Source organism: Triticum dicoccoides, chromosome 3B, assembly GCF_002162155.2.
Source record: "Triticum dicoccoides isolate Atlit2015 ecotype Zavitan chromosome 3B, WEW_v2.0, whole genome shotgun sequence".
NCBI lineage: Eukaryota > Viridiplantae > Streptophyta > Magnoliopsida > Poales > Poaceae > Triticum > Triticum dicoccoides.
The window spans coordinates 28,603,983-28,613,525 of record NC_041385.1 but is presented as its reverse complement, the minus strand read 5'-3'; the positions used below and the strand labels follow the sequence as shown (position 1 = coordinate 28,613,525).

At 44.3% G+C, this 9,543-nt stretch overlaps 1 pseudogene; it reads left to right on the top strand.

Annotated features, from left to right (window-relative positions):
* The window catches only part of LOC119279164, a 3,575-nt pseudogene extending 665 nt beyond the window's left edge, over window positions 1-2,910 (top strand).
* Window positions 2,911-9,543: the final 6,633 nt, after the last annotated feature.

Genomic DNA, 9,543 nt, shown 5'->3' with positions numbered 1-9,543 from the left:
TGGACGAGCATGTCAAGGCGTGGTACCTGGCGGAGCGTGGCCTCATCCTGAACCGGAGGACGCCCGCGGCGGCGCCAACTCCCACTCCGACCCCAACGCCGCCGCCAAGCCCGAGCAACGCCAAGCACAGAAGCCTCGCTGACGCCGACCAGCCTGCGCACACTGATCCCCGCAAGTCCGACGCCACTGAACACGCCGCTGGACGGCGCCTCCGTTTGATGAATTGCCTACGCGTCCTTCCTTTTGAACGCCGAACTTTTATGTCATTTGATCGCCGAACCGTGGCGCGCTGATCTCCGGACTTGTGGCGCTGATCGCGGGACTTGTGGCATTTTTTGGGTAGTGGGAAATGTGAAGTTTGAATTTAAATGTCTTGGGGCCGGTTCCGGGGGCATGACTGGGGCCTAGATCGCCCCCAGGACCTAAAAAGTGTTGGGCGATGGTCAGAAATAGCGCCGGCCGCTGCGCTGGGGGGCTGAACAAGTGAAGATGCTCTTAGAGTCAGGAAGGGAACGGACAATAACCCCGAAAACTTTGTTACACCTGACATGCCTGCTACTTGGGGGCAATGGAGAAGTTACATGATGCTGGCAAAGCTCGCGCAATTGGTGGGAGCAACTTTTCATTAAAGAAGTTGGGTGACTTGCTTGCTGTAGCTCGTGTACCTCCAGCTGTTGATCAGGTGGAATGCCATCCTTGCTGGCAGCAAACTAAGCTCCACAACTTTTGTCAGTCAGCTGGTGTTCGTCTGAGTGTAAGTCTGATTACCTCAGCTATTTCTATATTAGTGTGATTGTCTTTTTTTTTTGACGCGTCTTGTGCCTTATTTATCACTCAAGAAGCTGGATTGCTTTTGCTGAATATTTATGCTGTTGTCCTATTTTCATCTGTATATGTTTTGCAGGCTTACTCGCCACTCAGTTCACCTGGTACTACTTTTTTTAGATAAGAGGCCTACGACCTGGCGTTAAATTAATGACACCCTTATAGCCGAGCACACAAAGTCCAAACAACGATACAACACAACGGTACCTAGACAAGCGAAAATAAAAACTCCGACAAGATACATGGATGCCTAGGCGCAGCAACATGACTCAAATAGGTAAGTAAACGAGACACTGGAGCCCTCAGACATGCCCGAAGCGCCAATGCTGCGAATGGAGCCGGCTCGAAAGGAGATCAGCCGACAGAGGGGCTATAGCACCGCCATCGCCCGGGCGCAAGGCAGACCAGCGTCGTCCTGTTCCATCGTCAGAAGGAGCCCCCAGCTCCTCGCCCCGGCTCGAAGGGCGCCTCACCGTTGGACGTTGGAATGCTTACCACCCTAGAGCGCAAATGAAGACTGGCACCAGAGCACCAAAGGGAGGTCTTTGAGCACAACCGCCTCGCTGAACCACGCGCCTCACGAGAGCACCACTGTCCATGCATGGATCCGACACACGCCGAGAAGAAGCCGCCGTCTACAGAGCTCACCCTGGTAACCAGTAGCAGAGGACCTTGCTCACTTGACGGAGCCTTCAAGAAGGACACGACGACACATCACCGCCACCGCTTGGTCTTGAACCTGCCATACCAAGGGTTTTCATCCAGAGCAGATGGTGAATGGGGCCACCCACGATGACACCTCCAAAGAGGAAAACGGCACACACGAGCGTCACCATCACCAGCACCGACAAGGTCGGGCAAAGCTTTCGCTCGGGACTAGACCCCCACCAACCAGGTCCATCGGCCATGGCCAACCAAGGAGAGATGCAAACAACGCCCGGAATAGACAGAGTGGCAGCGACAACCACATGTCGGACGCCACCCGAGTGAGCCACCTCGCTGCCCACACGGCCGAGACGACACACAAGCACCCGCAGAGCGACACCCGCCGGAATGAAGCCGCCGTGCCCGCCAGAATGAAGCCGCCGCTCCGGCGACCGAAGAGATCCAACCTCACCTACCACACACCTGTCGGGGGCTGCAAGCACGCAGCCGGCTGCCCCTGCTGCCGCACTGGCGCAACCCTGCCACCTGGTACTACTTGGATGATGGTAACATCCTTAAAGAACCAATAATCATCTTAATATCTAAGAAACTCGGGAAGACACCTGCGCAAGTGGCTCTGCGCTGGAACATTCAGATGGGTCACAGCGTGCTACCAAAGAGCACGAATCAAGAAAGGATAAAGCAAAACCTTGATGTTCATGATTGGCCAATTCCACATGACGTGCTTGCAAAGTTCTCGGAGATTAAGGAGGTATTCATCAAATATGCACCGAGTAACCTTAGCAATACTATAATTATATCCACATGTAAATAAGTGTATATTTTTAAGAAATACATGGTCATTTTTTACATAAGTTATTTATTTGTATGTATAATACTTCTAACACATGAATATTGATTTTTATAACTGTGATTATAATTTATATTTTTTTACAAATCTATACAAACCTTTTGCAAATCTATAAAAAGGCTAACATGTGCAAAATGGCTGCACTGACTATAGCTCATTTAAAACACACGAGCGTGTTCTCTAGTAAAAAATTAAGCACCATTATCCTTATTGGACATTATAAAATGAGTGGCGGAGTGGCTAGCACACCACATTTTGCTGACAGATGGGACCCATAGGTCATCGAGACATATTCTATGCAAGCCACCCTGTTCAGCGGGTCCCATGTCATGCTGACATGTCATGTGTGCACGCCAACCAAAATACGGTGCCACAATCAGCGCATTTTTACGTCTACTGATGGGATTAACACCGTATTTGCACGTTCGTGCCAAGTTTTGGTACCAGTTTAGCAAATTTTTCATGTTCAGACTCTAAAATGAACATCAATGGCAAGTTTGAGCATCACTGTTGTAATTAATTACCTCCTTAATTTGTTGCAGCTAAGCTTCTTTCATTTATTGTTTTGACAACTAAACTCTTTCATGCATGGGCACTAGTAGAAAACAGGGCTTTGGTCCAGGCCTAGCCAGCCCATTAGTCCCGGTTCAGTCACGAAACGGGACCCACGGGGCATACGCCCCAGTTCGTGCGCCCAGGGGGCCGGCCGGGCCTCATGGGGCATTGGTCCCGGTTCGTCTGGACCCTTTTGTCCCGGTTCCAGACACGAACTGGGACCAATGGTCCTCGCTCCTGGCCCACATCCATTGGTCCCGGTTAGTGGCTGGAACCGGGACAGAAGGGTGGCCTTTAGTCCCGGTTCCAGCCACGAACCGGGATGAATGAGGTGCCTATATATACCCCATCACCGGGGAGCAGAGCACTCCACACTGCTCTGTTTTTTCTGGCCGGCGAGGGGAGAGCTTTGTGGTGCTCTAGCTCACCTCCTATGCACATGAGGTGTTCGATGAAATGCCCGAGCCACACTAGTTAAGCTTTCTCCTCTCGAAGCTCGATCTCCAAGCTCCATTTTCCTCGAGATTTGTCTAGTTTTAGCGGTCCATCAAGTCCCGTCCCCATCTTCATCGCCGTCGATCGCCCGCACCAATCTCGTCACCGGCACCACCGTGGTGAGCCTCTTGTTCTTATCTTCTTTCTAAAAGAAAAAAAATATTACTTCTTTGATTAGATAGATACTTGTCTAATTTTCTTACTTTTATTATTGCTTGTTATTATATAGTGCGATGGTTTTGGTATCCGCCCCTGTCGGCCCTCATCCTGTCTATGATTCGGATGTGGTATATATTATCTTTTATAACTATTTGGTTCATTTATTGTTTATGACAATTATGCCGACCAACGTGACATAGATTTTATTTATCTAGGAGGTATGTGAACTGGAAATTCCAACCAACCCTATTGTCGAGAGGTTAAATTTAGTTGAAGAAGAAAACAATTACTTGAAGGAAAAAATAAAAAAAATTGAGGAAGAGAAGATGATATTGGAGTTGCATGTTGCGGATGTCGTCGATGATCACAAGATCAAGATGGACGCAATGCGTTTGAAGATTACAAAATATGCCATTCATACCGAGGCTTGGTATCATTATGCCGTTGGATCAATTGTTACCTTGGTTGCGATTATGATCGCATTTGTTCTTGCATTGAAATGTTTTACATAGTTTCAATGTATGGTTTAATTAGATGCTCTCGAGAGCTATATGTTGTTCAATGAGAACTATGTATGTACTTTGGTTTTAATGTGATGATGAACTTCTATTAATTTGGTCACTTATCTATTCATGATGTTCTGTAATGGTTTTTGACACACTTAATTATATATAATGCACGTAGATGAACCGGCAATGGATGTACGGTGACAGACACACCTTCGAGTACATTAAGGGCGTGCATAATTTTCTCGAAGTGGCTGAGGCAAACAAGCAGAATGATTTTATGTGCTGTCCATGCCCTATATGTGGGAATACGAAGTCTTACTCTGGCCGGAAAATCCTTCACACCCACCTGCTTTATAAGTGTTTCATGCCACACTATAATGTTTGGACCTAGCACGGAGAAATAGGGGTTATGATGGAAGACATCAAAGAAGAAGAGGACGATGACAACTATGTGCCCCCTGAATACGGTGATGCTGCAATGGGGGAAGCTGAAGATCAAGAGGAACCAGACGATGTGCCCGATGATGATCTCCGCCGGGTCATTGTTGATGCAAGGAGACAGTGCGAAAGTCAAAAGGAGAAGCTGAAGTTCAAGCGCATGTTAGAGGATCACAAAAAAGGGTTGTACCCCAATTGCGAAGATGGCAACACAAATCTCGGTACCGTACTAGAATTGCTGCAGTGGAAGGCAGAGAATGCTGTGCCTGACAAATGATTTGAGAAGCTACTAAAAACATTGAAGAAGAAGCTTCCAAAGGATAACGAATGGCCCGACAGTACGTACGCAACAAAGAAGGTTGTATGCCCTCTAGGATTGGAGGTGCAGAAGATATAAGCATGCCCTAATGACTGCATCCTCTACCGTGGTGCGTACGAGGATTTGAACGCATGCCCGGTATGCGGTGCATTGCGGTATAAGATCAGACGAGATGACCCTGGTGATGTTAACGGCGAGCCCCCCAGGAAGAGGGTTCCTTCCAAGGTGATGTGGTATGCTCCTATAATACCACGGTTGAAACGTCTATTCCGAAAAAAGAGCATGCCAAGTTGATGCGATGGCACAGAGAGGACCGTAAGAAAGACGGGAAGTTGAGAGCACTCGCTGACGGGTCGCAGTGGAGAAAAATCGAGAGAAAGTACCGGGTTGAGTTTGCAGGTGACCCAAGGAACGTATGGTTTGGTTTAAGCGCGGATGGCATTAATCCTTTCGGGGAGCAGAGCAGCAATCACATCGCCTGGCCCGTGACTCTATGTATGTATAACCTTCCTCCTTGGATGTGCATGAAGCGGAAGTTCATTATAATGCCAGTTCTCATCCAAGGCCTAAGCAACCCGGCAACGACATTGATGTGTACCTAAGGCCATTAGTTGAAGAACTTTTACAGCTGTGGAATGGAAACGGTGTATGTGTGTGGGATGAGCACAAATAGGAGGAATTTAACCTGCATGCGTTGCTGTTTGTAACCATCAATGAATGGCCTGCTCTCAGTAACCTTTCAGGATAGACAAACAAGGGATACCACACATGCATGCACTGTTTAGCTGACACCGAAAGTATATACCTGGACAAATGCAGGAAGAATGTGTACCTGGGGCATCGTCGATTTCTTCCGACCAACCATCAATGTCGAAAGAAAGGCAAGCATTCAAAGGCGAGGCAGATCACCGGAAGAAGCCCGCCATGCGTACCGGTGATCACGTACTTGCTATGGTCAATGATTTACACATAATCTATGGAAAGGGTCCCGGCAGACTATCTGTTCCGAATGACGCTGAGGGATGCGCACCCATGTGGAATAAGAAATCTATATTTTGGGACCTGCCCTACTGGAAAGACCTAAAGGTCCGCTCTTCAATCAACGTGATGCACGTGACGAAGAACCTTTGCGTGAACCTTCTAGGCTTCTTGGGCGTGTATAAGAAGACAAAAGATACACCGGAGGCACAGGAGGACCTACAACATTTCCACGAAAAAGACGACATGCCTCCAAAGCAGTAGGAAGGTCTTTCCAGCTATGCTCTTACCAAAGAAGAGAAGGAAATCTTCTTTGAATGCCTGCTCAGTATGAAGGTCCTGTCTGGCTTCTCGTCGAATATAAAGGGAATAATAAATATGGCCGAGGAAAAGTTTCAGAACCCAAAGTCTCATGACTGCCACATGATTATGATGCAACTGCTTCCGGTTGCATTGAGGGGGCTTCTACTTGAAAACGTTCGATTAGCCATTGTGAAGCTATGTGCATTCCTCAACGCAATCTCTCAGAAGGTGATCGATCCAGAAATCCTACCAAGGCTAAGGAGTGATGTGGCGCAATGTCTTGTCAGTTTCGAGCTGGTGTTCCCACCATCCTTCTTCAATATCATGACACACGTCCTAGTTTATCTAGTCGACGAGATTGTCATTCTGGGCCCCGTATTTCTACACAATATGTTCCCCTTTGAGAGGTTCATAGGAGTCCTAAAGAAATATGTTCGTAACCGTGCTAGGCCAGAAAGAAGCATCTCCATGGGCCATCGTACATATGATGTCATTGGCTTTTTTGTGTTGACTTCATTCCTGGCCTTGAGAAGATTGGTCTCCCTCAATCGCGGTATGAGGGGAGACTGACTGGAAAAGGCACGCTTGGAGGGGACTCAATAATATGTAGGGACGGGCATTCTTGGTCTCAAGCACACTACACACTTCTACAGAACTCTACCTTGGTGACCCCGTATGTCGATGAATACAAGAACAGTCTGCACTCCAAATACATGGAGCAGTGTGACGACTGGATTACATGTGGACACATCAGGACTTTCGGCAGTTGGTTGGAAACACATCTCAGAGGTGACAACACTGTTTCTTATGAGCTATACTCATTGTCCAGGGGACCATCCTCGACTGTATTGACTTACAAAGGATACGAGATAAATGGGAATACATTTTACACGATCGCCCAAGATCAAAAGAGCACCAACCAAAACAGAGGTGTCCGCTTTAACGCAGCAACCAATAGGGGAAATGACACATATTATGGTTACAGAGTGGACATATGGGAACTTGACTACGAACATGATTTTAAGGTCCCTTTGTTTAAGTGCAAATGGGTCAATCTGTTAGGAGGCGGGGTACAGATAGACCCACAGTACGGAATGCTAACAGTGGATCTGAACAATCTTGGGTACACAGACGAACCATTCGTCCTAGACAATGATGTGGCGCAGGTTTTCTATGTGAAGGACATGTCTACCAAACCGAGAAAAAGAAAAGATAAGGAAGCGAATACATCATACGATGAGCCAAAGCGCCATATAGTTCTTTCAGGAAAAAGAGACATCATCGGATTGGACGACAAGACAGACATGTCTGAAGATTATGAAAAGTTTCATGAAATTCCTCCCTTCAAAGTCAAGGCTGACCCAAGCACCCTGTTAAGTGATGAAGAATATCCATGGTTACAACGCAATAAGCAAAGGACACAAGCGAAGAAAAAGTGAAGAATTTCTCTCCACAACTATTATGATGATGCCTTTGATCTAGAATATCACTGTAGTTACATGTGAAGAAATGAAATGCCTTTTCTAACACACGAGTTTCCGTATGAAACCCTGATACTTCGAAAGAGATTGTCCGTTTTGTACACGAAGTGCATCCAATTTTTTTTGTAACACTCTCAACTTTTTAGCACATGCTATGTGGGTGAAATGATGATACCATGACAACTTTCAACCTTTTCAGAGTTCATTTGAAGTGCTTTTCAATTTCAGGGTCATATAGATCAACAAAATCAGTAAATGCATGAAAAATAACAATTGAAGTCAGAAAGGGATGAAAATTGATGATGTGGCTTTGAATGGTGCATTTTGAACACAAAAAAAGTCTGGAGTTCAAATAAGCTCAAAAAATGAAATACCTTTGTAACAGATGAGTTTTCGTCCGAAACCCTGATACTTCGAAAGAGATTGTCCGTTTTGTACACGAAGTGCATCCAATTTTTGTCGTAACCCTGTCAACTTTTTAGCACATGCTATGTGGATGAAATGATGATACCATGCCAACTTTCAACCTTTTCAGAGTTCATTTGAAGTGCTCTTCAATTCCAGGGTCATATAGCTCAAAAAATCAGTAAATGCATGAAAAATAACAAATAAAGTCAGAAAGGGTTGAAAATTGATGATGTGGCTTTGAATGGTGCATTTTGAACACACAAAAAGTCTGTAGTTCAAATAAGTTCAAAAAAAATGAAATACCTTTGTAATAGATGAGTTTTCGTCCGAAACCATGATACTTCGGAAGAGATTGTCCGTTTTGTACACGAAGTGCATCAAGTTTTTGCTGTAACCCTGTCAACTTTTTAGCACATGCTATGTGGCTGGAATGATGATACCATGCCAACTTTCAACCTTTTCAGAGTTCATTTGAAGTGCTTTTCAATTTCAGGGTCATATAGCTCAAAAAAATCAGTAAACGCATGAAAAATAACAAATAAAGTCAGAAAGGGTTGAAAATTTATGATTTGGCTTTTAATGGTGCATTTTGAACACACAAAAAGTATGGAGTTCAAATATGTTCAAAAAATGAAATACCTTTGTAACAGATGAGTTTTCGTCCGAAACCCTGATACTTCGAAAGAGATTGTCCGTTTTGTACACGAAGTGCATCCAGTTTTTTCCGTAACCCTGTCAACTTTTCAACACATGCTATGTGGCTGAAATGATGGTACCATGCCAACTTTCAACCTTTTCAGAGTTCATTTGAAGTGCTTTTCAATTTCAGGGTCATATAGCTCAAAAAATCAGTAAATGCATGAAATATAACAAATAAAGTCAGAAAGGGTTGAAAATTGATGATGTGGCGTTGAATGGTGCATTTTGAACACACAAAAAGTCTGGAGTTCAAATAAGTTCAAAAAAATGAAATCCCTTTGTAACAGATGAGTTTTCGTCCGAAACCCTGATACTTCGAAAGAGATTGTCCATTTTGTACACGAAGGGCATCCAGTTTTTCCCGTAACCCTCTGAACTTTTTAGAACATGCTATGTGGGTGAAATGATGATACCATGCAAATTTTCAACCTCTTCAGAGTTCATCTGAAGTGCTTTTAAATTTCAGGGTCATTTAGCTCAAAGAATGAACTAATATAAAAAAGAATGAACTAGAAAACTGTTATGAAACTCTAATTGCAAAAATAATGAAATAAAATTTATGCAACTAAAATTATTAAAGTATTTTCTATTCAAAACATTAAAAGCAAATTTTTTCATAAAGAACGTTTTTTGTTAGAAACTTTAATAGCAAAAAGAATTATCATAAAGATTTTTTTGTTAGAAACTAAAATAACAAAAACTATTATTGAATATAATGATAAAACACAGTAATATTAAATAGCAGGAAAAGGAATCACTCCAAAATCTATTTTTATAGTAAAGTTAATCACAAACTAGTGATTCACAAAAAATTCAAATAATTCATATTTAAACTTTTCAAATTTGAAAACTAATGGC